The following is a 19193-nucleotide window of genomic DNA, read 5'->3' on the forward strand; positions in this document are numbered from 1 at the left end:
CAGCATTCGCGTGAAACTGAAAGCGCGAACCACTGCTTTTAATCAGGGCAAGGTGTCTGGTAACATGACCGAATACAAACAGTGCAGCTATTCCCTCCGCAAGGCTATCAAACAAGCTAAGCGTCAGTACAGAGACAAAGTAGAATCTCAATTCAACGGCTCAGACACAAGAGGCATGTGGCAGGGTCTACAGTCAATCACGGACTACAGGAAGAAATCCAGCCCCGTCACGGACCAGGATGTCTTGGACCAGGATGTCAGCCAGGTCTGAGTCCTCATTACCCTTCAGCCCTCCCCTATAAACTCAAACACAGAGTGTCACCCCCCTTTTCTCTCCCCCCTCTCCGGGCTCAAAGACCCTGGTGGAGCTAGCTTGATGTTCCGTGGTGTCACATAGAAGTTTTAATCAGGGCCAGACAATCAGTCAAACTTTCTCTCTCATATTCAGTACTCTTTTTCCTTCAATGTCCCTTGATAGGTCCTCAGAGACAATCCTACAGGTGGAGCTCCATTTAAAAGAGGGTTATCCATGTCATACATTTTTTTATTTTCACGTGAACTAATGGGAGTTAAAGGGATAGCTCACCCAAATTACCCTGTTAGCAGTCTATGGACAAGCTATGACAGCAATCGATGCTTTGGTTTAGTTTCACAGGCACTGTTTCCAAATGCTAATATTTTAGCGTTTGTGGCACAAATCTCATTCAAGTCATGGGACAGATATTAGCATTTTTCGCACATCATGTCCAAATCATCCGAAAGTATAAAAAAAATGGATTGGGAAGCTCAACAAAGTCCCTTGTAGTTGATTTGAACATGATGCGTGAAAAATGCTAATATCGGCTTCATGACTTGAATGGTATTCAAGCCACAAATCCTAAAACATTAGCATTTGGAAACATTATCAGGGAAGCGCATTATAGTAGCTTGGAAACAGAATGACATTTCTAAAGAAGGCACATTTTAGTAGGAAATCCATTTGTCATCATTGTGATGTCGCCAGGTTGACTCTCGATGTACTATAACATTAGCTAGCTAACTAAGAATGAGGGGAGTCAACTGAATTTTAGTTTGCTAATGTAAGCATTGCTAACTATTTTTTAAACTTTTAAACTTTTAAACTTTGCTAGCTAATGACAACATTACCATTTCTCTAAAGTTAATTTGACCACATGATAATGATAGCAAAGTTGTTTCCTACTAATTTGTTTGCCTTATTAAGCATTGTCATAGTATTCCAAGGCAAATATAGTGTAATTTCAATTAAACAGTCATTAACCCCGTTCAGCATGACTGAACACCAGTGAACTTCCGATGACCACTATGGTCAGCGTCATTTTTAGAACATTCATAAAAATGGCGTGACGACTGAGTGACGGAGGTGCAACCCATGAATACAGTTTCTACTTTAGAACACTGTTTCCCAACTCCTCGAATACCCCCAACAGCACACATTTCTGAACATGCACACCTGATTCAACTCATTGAGGGTGCCAAAAAATAACTTTTTTGCCCGCTTCGAGGACAATACAGTGCCACTGACACGGCCTGCAACGGAAACGTGCGGTCTCTCCTTCACTGCAGCCGAGGTGCGTAAGACATTTAAACGTGTTAACCCTCGCAAGGCTGCAGGCCCAGACGGCATCCCCAGCCACGCCCTCAGAGCATGCGCAGACCAGCTGGCCGGTGTGTTTACGGACATATTCAATCAATCCCTATACCAGTCTGCTGTTCCCACATGCTTCAAGAGGGCCACCATTGTTCCTGTTCCCAAGAAAGCTAAGGTAACTGAGCTAAACGACTACCGCCCCGTAGCACTCACTTCCGTCATCATGAAGTACTTTGAGAGACTAGTCAAGGACCATATCACCTCCACCCTATCTGACACCCTAGACCCACTCCAATTTGCTTACCGCCCAAATAACTGTCACAGACGATGCAATCTCAACCACACTGCACACTGCCCTAACCCATCTGGACAAGAGCAATACCTATGTGAGAATGCTGTTCATCGACTAAGCTCGTCATCAAGCTCGAGACCCTGGGTCTCGACCCCGCCCTGTGCAACTGGGTACTGGACTTCCTGACGGGCCGCCCCCAGGTGGTGAGGGTAGGCAACAACATCTCCTCCCCGCTGATCCTCAACACTGGGGCCCCACAAGGGTGCGTTCTGAGCCCTCTCCTGTACTCCCTGTTCACCCACGACTGCGTGGCCACGCACGCCTCCAACTCAATCATCAAGTTTGCGGACGACACAACAGTGGTAGGCTTGATTACCAACAACGACGAGACGGCCTACAGGGAGGAGGTGAGGGCCCTCGGAGTGTGGTGTCAGGAAAATAACCTCACACTCAACGTCAACAAAACTAAGGAGATGATTGTGGACTTCAAGAAACAGCAGAGGGAACACCCCCCTATCCACATCGATGGAACAGTAGTGGAGAGGGTAGCAAGTTTTAAGTTCCTCGGCATACACATCACAGACAAACTGAATTGGTCCACTCACACAGACAGCATCGTGAAGAAGGCGCAGCAGCGCCTCTTCAACCTCAGGAGGCTGAAGAAATTCGGCTTGTCACCAAAAGCACTCACAAACTTCTACAGATGCACAATCGAGAGCATCCTGGCGGGCTGTATCACCGCCTGGTACGGCAACTGCTCCGCCCACAACCGTAAGGCTCTCCAGAGGGTAGTGAGGTCTGCACAACGCATCACCGGGGGCAAACTACCTGCCCTCCAGGACACCTACACCACCCGATGTTACAGGAAGGCCATGTTCACCCCGCTACCATCCAGAAGGCGAGGTCAGTACAGGTGCATCAAAGCTGGGACCGAGAGGCTGAAAAACAGCTTCTATCTCAAGGCCATCAGACTGTTAAACAGCCACCACTAACATTGAGTGGCTGCTGCCAACACACTGACACTGACTCAACTCCAACCACTTTAATAATGGGAATTGATGGGAAATTATGTAAATATATCACTAGCCACTTTAAACAATGCTACCTTATATAATGTTACTTACCCTACATTATTCATCTCATATATATATATATATATATTCATCTCATATGCATACGTATATACTGTACTCTATATCATCGACTGCATCCTTATGTAATACATGTATCACTAGCCACTTTAACTATGCCACTTTGTTTACATACCCATCTCATATGTATATACTGTACTCGACACCATCTACTGTATCTTGCCTATGCTGCTCTGTACCATCACTCATTCATATATCCTTATGTACATATTCTTTATCCCCTTACACTGTGTATAAGACAGTCGTTTTGGAATTGTTAGTTAGATTACTTGTTGGTTATTACTGCATTGTTGGAACTAGAAGCACAAGCATTTCGCTACACTCGCATTAACATCTGCTAACCATGTGTATGTGACATAACCTGAAAGGCTGCTCAGCAATGAAGAAGCCACTGCTCCAAAACCACCATAAAAAAGCCAGACTATGGTTTGCAACTGCACATGGGGACAAACATTTTTGGAGAAATGTCCTCTGGTCTGATGAAACAAAAATATAACTATTTGGCCATAATGACCATCATTATGTTTGGAAGAACAAGAGGGAGGCTTGCAAGCCGAAGAAAACCATCCCAACCGTGAAGCACGGGGGTGGCAGCATCATGTTGTGGAGGTGCTTTGCTGCAGGAGAGACTGGTGCACTTCACAAAATAGATGGCATCATGAGGGAGGAAAATTATGTGGACAACTTCTCAAGACATCAGTCAGGAAGTTAAAGTTTGGTCGCAAATGGGTCTTCCAAATGGACAATGACTCCAAGCATACTTCCAAAGTTGTGGCAAAATGGCTTAAAGACAACAAAGTCAAGGTATTGGAGTGGCCATCACAAAGCCCTGACCTCAGTCCTATAGAACATTTGTGGGCAGAACTGAAAAAGCATGTGCGAGCAAGGAGGCCTACAAACCTGACTCGGTTACACCAGCTCTGTCAGGAGGAATGGGACAAAATTCACCCAACTTATTGTGGGAAGCTTGTGGAAGGCTACCCGAAACGTTTGAATCAAGTTAATGAATTTAAAGGCAATGCTACCAAATACTAATTGAGTGTATGTTAACTTCTGACCCATTGGAAATGTGATGAAAGAAATAAACGCTGAAATAAATCATTCTGTACTATTTTTCTGACATGTCACATTCTTAAAATAAAGTGGTGATCCTAACTGTCTGGGCATTTATACGAGGATTAAATGTCAGGAATTGTGAAACTGAGTTTAAATGTATTTGGCTAAGGTGTATGTAAACTTCGGACTACAACTGTATTTAGATGGCTTTCCTTGATCCCCATTTTCTGAACCCATTCTCTCGATGTTTTCTTGTGAGTTTGTCAAAATTCAAATGAAAAGAACACCGTATTTAAAGGGATGGCTTAAGACACAGTATTGAAACCCCTATTGAATGCAAACTCCACGAGAAAATCTGTTGGCCAGCAAGTGGGATGGTTTTCAGCGTTGTAATTATATGTATTCAGCATGTGTAAGGGAAACACGTCTGCAAAGCCCATTACGGACCTGCATAAGATAAGTCTGAATACCAACTACTGAGAAGTGGGTAGGAAAGATGTGCGTAGGAAAGGCGTCTGAATCAGGCCCCAAACTAAATAAAGAGTAACTATGTGGACTTAATAAGAATCATCTACTGAACATGACTCTGTTGGCTGGCTGGGGCAGACTGCGACCATATTGACTCAATGTTGTAGCACTGTCAGTGCACATCCAGCTTCCCAAGCATGGGAAGCTAGGTTCCACGGGCCCTGGTCAAAAGCAGTGCACTACATAGAGAATAGGGTGCCATTTGGGACGCAACCGACAAAATCAGAGCACAAAGGCAGAATGAATGACTCTGTGTTGAAGCTGGAAGCCCGAGGTCAGAGTTCATCAGCACTCAATTGAATAGCGTGGCATAGTGAGAGACAAATCTTGGATTGCAGCACCTGAAGAAAAGGGGCCATTATTCTAAATGGAGCTTCTGTAAATCCACATTGTGTTTCTGTGACACGCCATCCATGATAGTGTAGGGGGGTTTGATGTGGTGACAGGAGAGCCAACAACTCGACCACCACACCGCTATTGGGCCCAGCCTACAGTACAAAGCAATGATATCAGAAATATCAGAGTATGAAGGATTTTCGGTTCCATTTCAAAATGTAATGCAAGCAGTCCTTTGAAAGCAATGCCAATACATGATGACAACACACACACACACACATTCTCTCAAACAATATCAGGATCAGATGGACACTGGCACGCACATACACACACACGATCAGATGTAAACGGACAAAACACAGATAGCAAAACTCACACAAGCACACACACACACACACTCTCTCAGACAACATCAAGATCAGATGGAAATTGGTACACACATTCGCAAAAACACACACTCACACACTCGCACCCCCGCCATGGCAGCTGGTGGGTGTTGATCAGTCAGTCACCTACAAGCCCGAAGAATCACCCGTAAACCAGCACCATCTGCACATCATGACCAGCTCCAGAACATTATACAGATGTGTCTCCCAGCCTCAAAGCTTACAGCTCATACAAAGTACAAATTCATTGTCATATATCCTAACCTGTCAGGATTTATCATGGATCTTTTATAGCTGCTGTACAAGATTAGTAGCCTCAAAGTCATAATTTATATATACCAGTCGCCGAGCCTCGTAACTTACAGCTTATACAAATAAATGATTCATTCATAGTTCCTAAAAATATGTAGTTTGGGTGCCAGACTGATTCTGCTCTCTTACCACCTCTTTATGGACTTGTCATGCCAAACATGTTTGGCTTGACAATAAGAGCAATGGAGTTGGCAAGAGCACAAACCGATCTTGGATCAGACTAGTTTATAATAAGCTGGTATATAAATTATGACTTTGAGGCTACTAATCTTATTATGCCTCTTCATAATATCCTCTCCAATTAATCTTATCATGGCTTTCTTATGGCTTCTGTTGGAGATTAGTTGCCTCATGCATAACTCATATGGAAGTGTCACCTCGTACTTGCATTCTGCTAGAAGATGCATAGCCTAATACCTCAAATGTATTATATATGTATTATTATATATGTCCTGCCATTGCTCAAACCCCAAGTATAGCCTCCTACCACACCTTTGACAAAGTATGCATTTATTTGTTTATTTGGATCCCCATTAGCTGTCGCAGTTGCAACAACTATGTCCTTCCACAAATAGAGTTGCTTTTGGATTGTGTAATTTTGACAAAGATAATTTATTTCAGAACATTTTTACATTCCGCCATAAAGAGCACGCTCAACTTCTTAAGAAGCATGTTTTCCCATTTTAAAAGATTCAATTAAGAAAAATTACTATAAAAGTTTGACCATAACAGTGTTGACCTTTGGGGTGGGGGGGGTGGTCTAAGCTAATATATGGAATTGTTTAAAGATGGATGGATTATTTAACTATTTGATTTATAATTTTATTCCCACTTCAACTTCTTTGGGATCGGTGTCCCTTCCAAGGGACAGTTAAGCTAACACAGGCTAATGCGATTAGCATGAGGTTGTAAGTAACAAGAAAATTTCCCAGGACATTGACCTACCTGATATTGGCAGAAAGCTTAAATTCTTGTTAATCTAACTGTACTATCCAATTTACAGTAACTATAACAGTGAAATAATACAATGCTATTGTTTGAGGAGAGAGCACAATTTTGAACATGAAATGTTATTAATAAACAAATGAGGCACATTTGGGCAGTCTTGATACAACATTTTGAACAGAAATGCAATGCTTCATTGGATTAGTCTAACACTTTGCACATACACTGCTGCCATCTTGTGGCCAAAACATAAATTGCACCTGGGCTGGAAAATACATTATAGCCTTTCTCTTGCACTTCAAAGATGATGTTACAAAAAAATACAAAAGAACGGTAGGTTTTGTCTTTTTATTATCTTTTACCAGATCTATTGTGTTATATTCTCTTACATCCCTTTCACATTTCCACAAACTTAAAAGTGTTTCCTTTCAAATGGTACCAAGAATATGCATAGCCTTGCTCCAGGGCCTGAGTTACAAGCAGTTAGATTTGGGTATGTCATTTTAGGCAAAAATTGAAAAAAAGGGCAGATCCTTACTATCAAAAATGTATATATAAAAAAATGATTTAATAAAATATTGAATTTGGCCTTTACTACTATAGCCCATAGAAACGCATTGAGTAACACGTTCATAAATGACAAAAAATACAGTCATACAATGTATCATAAGTAATAAGGTTTTGAAGTGTCTGACCTATATCTAGGAGATATAAGAAAGCTCAAGAAATATACAGTACCAGTCAAAAGTTAGGACACACCTACTCATTCAAAGGTTTTTCTTTATTTTCACTATTTTCTACATTGTAGAATAATAGTGAAGACATCAAAACTATGAAATAACATGTGGAATCATGAAGAAATGCCAAAAAGTGTTAAACAAATCAAAATATATTATATACTTGAAATTCTTCAAAGTAGCCACCCTTTGACTTGATGACAGCTCTTGCACACTCTTGGCATTCTCTCAACCAGTTTCCTGAGGTAGTCACCTGGAATGTATTTCAATTAACAGGTGTGCCCTGTTAAAAGTTAATTAGTTGAATTTCTTTCCCTCTTAATGTGTTTGAGACAGTCAGTTGTGTTGTGACAAGGTAGGGGTGGTATACAGAAAATAGTTATATTTGGTAAAATACCAAGTCTATATTATGGCAAGAACAGCTCAAATAAGCAAAGAGAAAAACGACAGTCCATCATTACTTTAAGACATGAAGGTCAGTCAATGAAGAACATTTCAAGAACGTTGAAAGTTTCTTCAAGTGCAGTCACAAAAACCATCAAGCGGTATGATGAAACTGGCTATCATGAGGACCGTCACAGGAAAGGAAGACCCAGAGTTACCTCTGCTGCAGAGGATAAGTTTATTAGAGTTGCCAGCCAAATAAATTGCAGCCCAAATTAATGCTTCACAGAGTTCAAGTAACAGACACATCTCAACATCTACTGTTCAAAGGAGACTATGTGAATCAGGCCTTCATGGTCGAATTGCTGCAAAGAAACCACTACTTAAGGACACCAATAAGAAGACGAGACTTGCTTGGGCCAAGAAACACAAGAACAAAAATGTATTTGTCATATGCACTGAATACAACAGGTAGACCTTACAGTGAAATGCTTACTTACAAACCCTTAACCAACAATGCAGTTGTAAGAAAAATCATTGTTAAGTAAAAAATAGACAAGTAAAAATGTTTAAATAAAAGTAACAAATCATTAAAGAGCAGCAGTAAAATAACAATAGATTGGTTATATACAGGGGGTACTAGTACAGAGTCAATGTGCAGGGGCACAGGTTAGTCGAGGTAATTGAGGTTGTATGTACATACATGTAGGTAGAGATGACTATGTATAGATAATAAACAAAGAGTGGCAGCGGTGTAAAAGGGGGGTGGCAATGCAAATAGTCTGGTTAGCCATTTGATTAGCTGTTCAGGAGTCTTATGACTTGTGGCTTGCGGTAGCCACACTGTGTGGCGTGCGGTAGCAGAGAGAACAGTCTATGACTAGGGTGGCTGGGGTCTGACTATTTTTAGGGCTTTCTTCTGACACCGCCTGGTATAGAGGTCCTGGATGGCAGGAAGCTTGGCTCCAGTGATGTACTGGGCCGTACGCACTACCCTCTGCAGTGCCTTGTGGTTGGAAACAGTTGCCATACCAGGCAGTGATGCAACTGGTCAGGATGCTCTCGATGGTGCAGCTGTAGAACTTTTTGAGGATCTGACGACCCATTCCACATCTTTTCAGTCTCCTGAGGGGGAATAGGCTTAGTAGGATTCAATCTTAGTCCTGTATTGACACTTTGTTTGATGGAACGTCTGAGGGCATAGCGGGATTTCTTATAGGCGTCCAGATTAGTGTCCCGCTCCTTGAAAGAGGCAGCTCTAGCCTTTAGCTCGGTGCGGATGTTGACTGTAATCCATGGCTTCTGGTTTGGATATGCACTGTGGGGACGACGTCGTCGCTGCATTTATTGATGAGGCCAGTGACTGAGGTGGCATACTCAATACCATCTAAAAACCTGTTTTCACTTTGTCCTTTTGGGGTATTGTGTGTAGATTGATGAGAAAAACAAATGTTTAATCTATTTTAGAATAAGGCTGTAACATAACAACATGTGGGAACAGGGAAGGGGTCTGAATACACTGTATATATTACACGCATTTAACCCCTTATTTTTGTTGGCATATAACTACCTCCATACTTCCATTTATTTGTATGGGCTACCCTCTGACACATCCCGTGACACTAGTGAGGTCGTAGAGCAAAACGGAGAACACGTTCTGTTCATGAGAGTGTCCCCTTTCCAAGGTGGGGTCACATTAGTTTTTAGCCCAAACGGTTCTGATGCTACGGAAGGCAGTCAGACGAATGTGGTGGATTGTTGCCCATGCAAAAACATTTTTTTTTACTTAGATTGACCCACGGGTACATCAGTAGACTCTTAAAGCCTGTTGTGACTAGGGGGCAGTATTTTCATTTTTGGAAAAAAACGTTCCTGTAGTAAACGGGATATTTTGTCAGGACAAGATGCTAGAATATGCATATAATTGACAGCTTAGGATAGAAAACACTCTAAAGTTTCCAAAACTGTAAAAAATATTGTCTGTGAGTATAACAGAACTGATGTTGCAGGTGAAAGCCTGAGAAAAATCCAATCCGGAAGTGCCTCCTGTTTTGAACGCGCTGCTTTCCAATGAGTCCCTATTGAGCGTATTCCCGAAGGTGTCTACAGCATTGTGACGTAGTTTTACGCATTTATGTTGAAGAATACCCGTAAGCGGCTACATTGCGCAAGTGGTCACCTGATGCTCCCAGAGAGATTCTCGAGTAAAATACAGAGGTAGCCATTACTCCAATCGGTCCTACTGAAGAACGAATTGTCCCGATGGATATATTATCGAATAGATATTTGAAAAACACCTTGAGGATTGATTATAAACAACGTTTGCCATGTTTCTGTCGATATTATGGAGCTAATTTGGAATATTTTTCGGCGTTTTCGTGACTGCAATTTCCGGGCGTTTTCTCAGCCAAACGTGAAGAACAAACGGAGCTATTTCGTCTACAAAAATAATATTTTTGGAAAAAAGGAACATTTGCTATCTAACTGGGAGTCTCGTGAGTGAAAACATCCAAAGCTCATCAAAGGTAAACAATTTAATTTGATTGCTTTTCTGATTTCCGTGACCAAGTTACCTGCTGCTAGCTGGACAAAATGCTATGCTAGGCTATCGATAAACTTACACAAATGCTTGTCTAGCTTTGGCTATAAAGCATATTTTGAAAATCTGAGGTGACAGGGTGATTAACAAAAGGCTAAGCTGTGTCTCAATATATTTAATTTGTGATTTTCATGAATAGGAATATTTTCTAGGAATATTTATGTCCGTTGCGTTATGCTAATTAGTGTCAGGTGATGATTACGCTCCCTAATGCAGGATGGGGAGTCACTAGAGATTTTAAGGATGAAATAAGACAGAACTCCCCTTATGACAGGGGGATTGGAGCTTGTTGTGTGCAACAGGAAGGTAGGTGCATTTGAACGCAAACTTAATAAAAAAAATGTACTTGTTAAAAAACCTCTCTTGGATATTGTGGCCAAAAGCGAGTGAAAATGCAGAGCGCCAAATTCAACTAAATTACTATAAAAATCTAACTTTCATGAAATCACACATGCAATATATTAAATTAAAGCTACACTTGTTGTGAATCCAGCCAACATGTCAGATTTCAAAAAGGCTTTTCAGCGAAAGCAAACAATGCTATTATCTGAGGATAGCAAACAATAGTAAACAAACACTGACAAGCATATTTCAACCCTCCAGGCGTGACACAAAATGCAGAAATAAAGATATAATTAATGCCTTACCTTTGTTGAGCTTCTTTTGTTGGCACTCCAATATGTCCCATAAACATCACAAATGGTCCCTTTGTTCGATTAATTCCGTCGATATATATCCAAAATGTCAATTTATTTGGCTCGTTTGATCCAGAAAAACACCGGTTCCAACTTGCGCAATGTGACTACAAAATATCTTAAAAGTTACCTGTAAACTTTGCCAAAACATTTCAAACTACTTTTGTAATACAACTTTAGGTATTTTTTTATGTAAATAATCAATAAAATTGAAGACGTGATGAACTGTGTTCAAAACAGGAGGAAAACAAACTGTAGCTAGCTTTCAGGTCACGCGCCTCTAACAAAGAGTCCTCTTCACTCTAGCCTCATTCAGAACAGTGTTATTTCTTCATTACACAAAGAAAAAACCTCAACCAATTTCTAAAGACGGTTGACATCCAGTGGAAGCGGTAGGAACTGCAAGAATGTCCCTTTGATATCTGGACTCCCAATGAAACCCATTGAAAAGAGAGTGACCTAAAAAAAATCGGAATGGTTTGTCCTCTGGGTTTCGCCTGCCAAATAAGTTCTGTTACACTCACAGACATGATTCAAACAGTTTTAGAATTTTCAGAGGGTTTTCTATCCAATACTACTAATACTATGCATATATTAGCATCTGGGACAGAGTAACAGGCAGTTTACTCTGGGCACCTTATTCATCCAAGCTACTCAACACTGCCCCCCTGTCACCAAGAAGTTAAAACATGGTGGTGGCAGCATCAGGATCGAAGGAAAGATGAACTGAACAAAGTAAAGAGAGACCCTTGGAGAAAATCTGCTACAGAGCACTCAGGACCTCAGACTGGGGCGAAGGTTCACCTTCCAACAGGACAACGACCCTAAGCACAAAGCCAAGACAATGCACGAGTGGTTTCGGGACAAGTCTCTGAATATCCTTGAGTGGCCCAGCCAGTGCCCGGACTTGAATTATATCGAACATCACTGGAGAGACCTGAAAATAGCTTTGCAGCAGCGACACCCCCCAGCCAACCTGACAGAGCTTGAGAGGATCTGCAGTGAAGAAAGGGAGAAACTCCCCAAGTATAGGTGTGCCAAGCTTGTAGCGTCATACCCAAGAAACTCAAGGCTGTAATCGCTGCCAAAGTTGCTTCAACAAAGTACTGAGTACATGGTCTGAATACTTATGTAAATGTGTTATTTTTTCTTTCTTCTAAAAACCAGTTTTTGCTTTGTCATTATGGGGTACTGTGTTATGGGGTACTCTTTCCAGTAAGATTCATCCTTAAGAAGATCAGCATACATTTCCAATAAAACTTATTAACAGAGTTATGGTTCGTAGGTTTTAAATACCTAGAGATATGGCACTATGATCAGTGGGAGGGGAAATTGAAATGTAAGTGTTACAGACATACAGTTGAAGTCTGAAGTTTACATACACTTAGGTTGGAGTCAATGAAACTCGTTTGTCAACTACTCCACACATTTCTTGTTAACAAACTATAGTTTTGGCAAGTTAGTTAGGACATCTACTTTGTGAATGACACAATACATTTTTCCAACAATTGTTTACAGACAGATTATTTCACTTATAATTCACTGTATCACAATTCCAGTGGTTCAGAAGTTCACATACACTAAGTTGACTGTGCCTTTAAACAGCTTGGAAAATTGCAGAAAATGACGTCATGGCATTAGAAGCTTCTGATAGGCTAATTGACATAATTTGAGTCAATTGGAGGTGTACCTGTGGATGTATTTCAAGGCTTACCTTCAAACTCAGTGCTTCTTTGCTTGAAATCATGGGAAAATCAAAGGAAATCAGCCAATACCTCAGAAAAACAATTGTAGACCTCCACAATTTCCAAACACCTGAAGGTACCACGCTCATCTGTACAAACAATAGTACACAACTATAAACACCATTGGACCACGCAGCTGTCATACCGCTCAGGAAGGAGATGCGCTCTGTCTCCTAGAGATGAACATACTTTCGTGCGAAAAGTGCAAATCAATCCCAGAACAACAGCAAAGGACCTTTGAAGATGCTGGAGGAAACAGGTACAAAAGTATCTATATCCACATTTAAACTAGTCCTATATCGACATAACCTGAAAGGCCGCTCAGCAATGAAGAAGCCACTGCTCCAAAACCACAATTAAAAAGCCAGACTACGGTTTGCAACTGCACATGGGGACAAATGTCATACTTTTTGGAGAAATGTCCTGTGGTCTGATGAAATAAAAATATAACTATTTGGCCATAATGACCATCGTAATGTTTGGAGGGGAAAGGGGGAGGCTTGCAAGCGGAAGAACACCATCCCAACCGTGAAGCATGGGGGTGGCAGCATCATGTTGTGGAGGTGCTTTGCTGCAGGAGAGACTGGTGCACTTCACAAAATAGATGGCATCATGAGGATGGAAAATTATGTGGACATATTGAAGCATCATCTCAAGACATCAGTCAGGAAGTTAAAGCTTGTTTGCAAATAGGTCTTCCAAATGGACAATGACCCCAACCATACTTCCAAAGTTGTGGCAAAATGGCTTAAGGATCAGAAAGTCAAGGTATTGGAGTGGCCATCACAAAGCCCTGACCTCAATCCTATAGAAAATTTGTGGGCAGAACTGAAAAAGCTTATGCGAGCAAGGAGGACTACAAACCTGATTCAGTTACACCAGCTCTGTCAGGAGGAATGGGCCAAAATTCCCCCAACTTATTGCGGGAAGCTTGTGGAAGGCTACCCGAAATGTTTGATCCAAGTTCAAGATTTTAAAGGCAATGCTACCAAATACTAATTGAGTGTATGTAAACTTCTGACCCACTGGGAATGTGATGAAAAAAAGAAAATCTGAAATAAATCATTCTATCTACTATTATTCTGACATTTCACATTCTTAAAATAAAGTGGTGATCCTAACTGCCCTAAGACAGGGACATTGTATTAGGATTAAATGTAATGAATTGTGAAAAACTGAGTTTAAATGTATTTGTCTAAGGTATATGTAAACTTCCAACTGAGCCAATCATTAGTTATTGATTTACTGGGACCATTGGGTTTGAACCAAGCAAATTGCTTGACATCTGGGTTCTGAACTCTCCAAATATCCATTAATGCATAAGAGTCACAACAGCTGGAGATAAGACTATTATATTGATGCACATCATGGGGACATCGATCAGTTGACTCATCTGGGGCCATGTTAGCAGTATTCAGCTGTCAGCAGCCAATGGCTAGCAGTTTTTTTACTGCCGATAAAAATGGATGATTGCCATAATTTTTTCAAGTCATTACGGAATTATTTCATGAACAAAAAAATCAAACGTTAAACCTTGAAAACAATTCAGTTAGCCCGGGCATTTATTTAAAACAGGCATTTGTTTATTTGCTGACATGTGTGCTGTTGCCCAGCTATTAAAAAGGACAGGCAGCTATTTGAGACTCAGCGTTTAATTTACGTTTTACGGTAATACATTTTTAAAATATATATATTTACAGTATGTTGAACTGAGAAAAATTCAGGTTGTAAATATAAATTGACATCTTCCCGGAGAGAGACTTTCTACAAAATGTGCCCTACCCAGTCGGAAATGAGTGACGAACATAACACCCCTTTCAATGGGAGTGTTGGGGGAGGGTACTTGAAATGTAACATCCAATCGAAATATTGTCCCCAGTGGATCTTTCAAACTGTTTTTGCAATGCAAAAATCTCCAAACCTCCAAGGGAGGCGTGACAATTACGTGATTTTGGAGACATGGCAACGCGAGGCTACCTTCCTTATAACTGTAAAATAAATACTGTAAAACTTCAACTAAACAGGCGCTTTATTAGAAGAGAGACTTCTATTTGAGCCAGGTGTCTATTTCCTTTATGCACAGTGCTTTTTGCCATTTGCATAGTTTGTTGTTTAATTTCAGCATTCACTTCAAGCATTTTAATCAATTTCTTAATTTCCTGCCCTGTGTTATCATTTACACACTGTCTCAGGTTTCTTTTGTCTTAGAGTGCCTAAAAAAATATATACGGTACCAGTCAAGTTTGGACACACCTACTCATTCCAGGGGTTTTCTTTATTTGTATTATTTTCTACATTGTAGAATAATAGTGAAGACGTGGAATATGTAGTAATTCAAGGCACACTTAACCAGCATGGCTATCACAGCATTCTGCAGCAATATGCCATCCCATCTGGTTTGCGCTTAGTGGGACTATCATTTGTTTTTCAACAGGACAATGACCCAATACACCTCCAGGCTATGTAAGGGCTATTTGACCAAGAAGGAGAGTGATGGAGTGCTGTATCAGGTGACGTGGCCTCTACAATTACCCGACCTCAAACAAATTGAGATGATTTGGGATGAGTTGGACCGCAGAGTGAAGGAAAAGCAGCCAACAAGTGCTCAGCATATGTGGGAACACCTTCAAGACTGTTGTTAAAGTATTCCAGGTGAATCTGGTTGAGAGGATGCCAAAAGTGTGTAAAGCTGTCATCAAAGCAAAGGGTGGCTCCTTTGAAAAATCTCAAGTATATTTTGACACTTTTTTGACTACATGATTCCATATGTGATATTTCATAGTGTTGATGTCTTTACTATTATTCTTCAATGTAGAACATAGTAAAAATAAAGAAAAACCCTTGAATGAGTAGGTGTGTCCAAACTTTTGACTGGTACTGTATGTATGTTTCCTTTACAGAATACTTATTCTCTTCCTTGACTCCGCATTTTCGGTGGTTCTTACTTTCGCAACTCGAGGGCGATCTGCCAATTTATAGGGTTCTCTCTACTCCCGAAGTTGTTGACTGTTTTCGTGCTTGCCGGTTAGCTAGAAGTTCTCAGCTGTTAGCAGCCAATTGTTTCTTGCTGGTGATAAAAATGTATGATTGCCATCATTGCGGTGGGGTTATTTTCTGTATATGCATCTTTCATTCGATGCCAAACCCACCACTGGTGTGCATGACCAAATAGCTCTATTTTCCTCTCATCGGCCAATTGCACTGGTTCCAATACAAGTGCCAATGCCGTTTAGCAAACTCCAGGTGTATACATTTGCTGGTTGCTCTCGATAAAGGATTTTTTTTTCTGGCAACCCTTCCAAAAAGCCTATTGGCATGGAGGTGGCATCTAATTGTAGATTTAGAGACTTGTAGATACTGTAATTCTCCAACCTTGACCCTTGGATATATATTTTTTCTCTGTGGAAAGGGTTCTACATGGAATGCAAAAGGGTTGTACCTGGAACCAAAAAGGGTTCTTCAAAGGGTTCTCCTATGGGGACAGACAGTTCTCAGGTCCAAACGTGAATAAAAAGGGCTTTATCCACCCTGACAGACAAGAACATCTCAGAAAAACTTCTTAGCAACAAGAGTCCCCCTTCCAACTCAACCCTGCCTCTCCCTTCTTCAGTTAGCTCTTTCACCTTGAATGAGACTCATATCATATCATATGCATGGTCGCTTCCACGACTTTCCTCTTTTCATCCTCTCACCCCCTTTTCCGCTCTCTATTAGTCAACCCTTCGTCTTGCATCCTCCTGTCTTTATCTTTCAAATTATCTCTCTGTCAGTCTTTTTGGCGCTTCTTTCCCCCAACCTGTGTTGTGTTACTTTCTTTCCAGTCTTTCATAGAACACAAATAGGCCCTCGGCAGTCTCTTTTCACCTTTAAATAATACTGTGGAGACAGACATTATTGTGCAGTGCACTCTACTCATTAGAACCTAATAGTCTGTGTTTCACTCAGCCTCCTAGTACCACGGTGAGCGCTTGTCAATTAGAGTCAAATTATTTCCAGTGTGTGTGTGCTTTTGTGTGTGTTTGTTTCAGGATTGGGGGGGGGGGACCCAAAAAGACCCAAAAAGACCCAAAAATTGCACATATGTGTCAGGGCGAGATAAAGCATCAAGTCTCTAGTTGTGTGTGAGTGAGAGAGAGAGTTAAATAAATCTAACTTAAAGTGTGTACGTGTGTGTATGTGTCTGTACGTACATGTGTGCACGGATGGGTGCACCCTACAACTTGGCTACGCATTGTTTTTCCTGTATTCGTTTTACACAGCGTAGCACAGGTGACAATCACAGGTGACAATCACAGGTGACAATCGTTGAGAGTAAATGTCACGTGAAGTGAACGGACACACTGACGACTACATTGAGTGAGGAGACATTGACAGCTCAAACAGCTAATACTGACAAACTGCACATTAGACCTACTTGATAGTGAAGAAAAAGAGGAGTAGAGGGGATGTGGCAGACAACGCGGGGAAAGAGTGAATGCGGACAGTAAAATAAGCAGAGTGATAGAATAAACGGAAAGATCAAGATACAAAAAAGAAACATTTGCAATCACACAAAAAGAAATAGAAATAGATGAAAATGCAATATCCACTGATAAAAGTATGGACTTACCTTAGTAATAGCGAGTGTGAAACTCCCCCATAAAACTGGAAATACCGGTGAAGAGAGAATCAAGACTAACAGGTGGTGAGGAGAAGGGAGGGAGGAAGACAGATAGAGAGATGGAGAAAGAGAGACAGTGAGAGTCAGGGAGAGGAGAAAGATGCATTCAAAATTTAATGCATGAATAGTTCAAGTTGAGATAAAAAAAAAAGAGAAGGAGAGGAGGAAGAACAAAGGCATGCTGGAGGAGGAAGATTATAGAGTGACTCAACGGGAAGGAAAATGATTCCTTGACAGATATTCCTTGACAGTCTGTTTTGCGCTTCTGTGTGTGACTATTTCTGTCTTTCCTTTCTCTCCCTCCTTCTCTTTCTCTCCTCCCACTTGCCCTCCCTCCTCCTTCAGTGCAGTGTTGCAGTTGTTCCAGGATTACCAGAAAAACTCTCGCTTCCTTTTTCTCTCTTTTCTGTTCTGTTTTGCTTTCCAAGCCAGTGCCAATGCAATGCAGTACAGACTGTCTCCCTTTCTGTCTCTCTCTCCTCTCAGTATGTCTGTTTCTTCCCCTCCCTCTCCCCCTCCCAGTCTCTCTCGGTCTCTACACTCCACTCTCGACTCCCCACACTCAGTCAACCCCCCCACCCCTCAGTCTCTCTCTGTCTGCCCCTCTTTCTCTCTCCCTCCCTCCCTCTCTCACACACTCACTCTTTCTCTCCATATAATTAAACTAATTGTACTTCAGGCAGTGATAGACACAGGGAGACATGCTATTTCCCCTTCTCTCCTCTTGGTAAAGGGTCATAATTGGTGTTGCTTACGGGTCTTCCTGTCGTTACCCCCCGATCCCTCCCTCCTTGTCTTTCCCTCTCTCTCTGTCTCTCTCTCTCTCTTTCCGTCCTTCCCTATCCCTTTCTCTCTGTGGCTCTCACAACCCAATCCTTGGCCTTCACTCTCTGAATCTATTCATCCATCACAGATCAGCACAAATAATGTCAAAGTTGCATTGTAGTATAGCAATGAGGACTAGCTGGCCATTTTTTAGGACTAGCTGGCACAGAGTCAGTCTCTTTCTGTTCATGTCTTTCTATTCTTTCCCCCTTCCCCTCAAATGCATATGAATTCACGGTCACATTCTCTCTCAGGCACACACACACTCACACGAACGCACACACACAGACACAGACACCGCACGCACACACACATACCCGTAAACAAAAAAAAACAAAAAAAAGGGTGTTCAATCACTCTAACCTTTTCTATTCCGCTACCCTTTTCCCCCACCCATATCTCACTTTCTCAAAGCTGCTCTTTTCTTCTCTTTTACATCCCACCAGTGTTGATGAACAGTGAAAATCCCCGCATAAAAAAATGCATGTGGTCCACTATCAGCGTGAAAGTAATTACCCAGTATCTCCAAAGCAATTATGTCATGCTTGGCTGTGTCTACGAAGTCTACAAACGATTGACCATAAAAATAAATATTGACTCCTATATTGCATATGCCTGTGGATTATATGAAGTATACTGTGTACATGCAAGGTTCTGTATTTTTTTTTAAAGATTGTGCTGGCATAATAACAAACCAGGTGTTTCAATCTGACAAATATTTTACCTCAAAGTGAGTAGAAGACCATATATGAGAAATACAGCAATATCGACTAAAGGATCCCAAGACTCTCTGGAATAGAGGGATGATTGATGATGGATGCTGAAAAGGAAAAACATATATTAAAGCTGTGGGCAGCAATGGTCAGGTTTCACAGTATGGCAGAAAGGACAGCAGATCATTTGGATAACAAAGCAACCACTCTATCATGTAGG

The 19193-nt window shown here is 41.3% G+C and overlaps 1 protein-coding gene across 5 annotated transcripts in view; it reads right to left on the reverse strand.

Moving 5' to 3' along the window:
• The window catches only part of LOC118363939 (double C2-like domain-containing protein alpha), a 79692-nt gene extending 61796 nt beyond the window's left edge, over nt 1-17896 (reverse strand). For 2 of the 5 annotated variants that reach the window (XM_035745239.2, XM_035745231.2), the window contains exon 1: nt 17385-17780. The gene's annotated coding sequence lies outside the window, so the exon portion shown is untranslated. Of the gene's footprint in view, nt 1-17384; nt 17786-17808 lie in introns of those variants that run through there. The other 3 variants (XM_035745235.2, XM_035745246.2, XM_035745249.2) reach the window with 3 other exon arrangements.
• Nucleotides 17897-19193: the final 1297 nt, after the last annotated feature.

Source organism: Oncorhynchus keta, chromosome 3 (assembly GCF_023373465.1).
Source record: "Oncorhynchus keta strain PuntledgeMale-10-30-2019 chromosome 3, Oket_V2, whole genome shotgun sequence".
NCBI classification, from domain to species: Eukaryota; Metazoa; Chordata; class Actinopteri; order Salmoniformes; family Salmonidae; genus Oncorhynchus; species Oncorhynchus keta.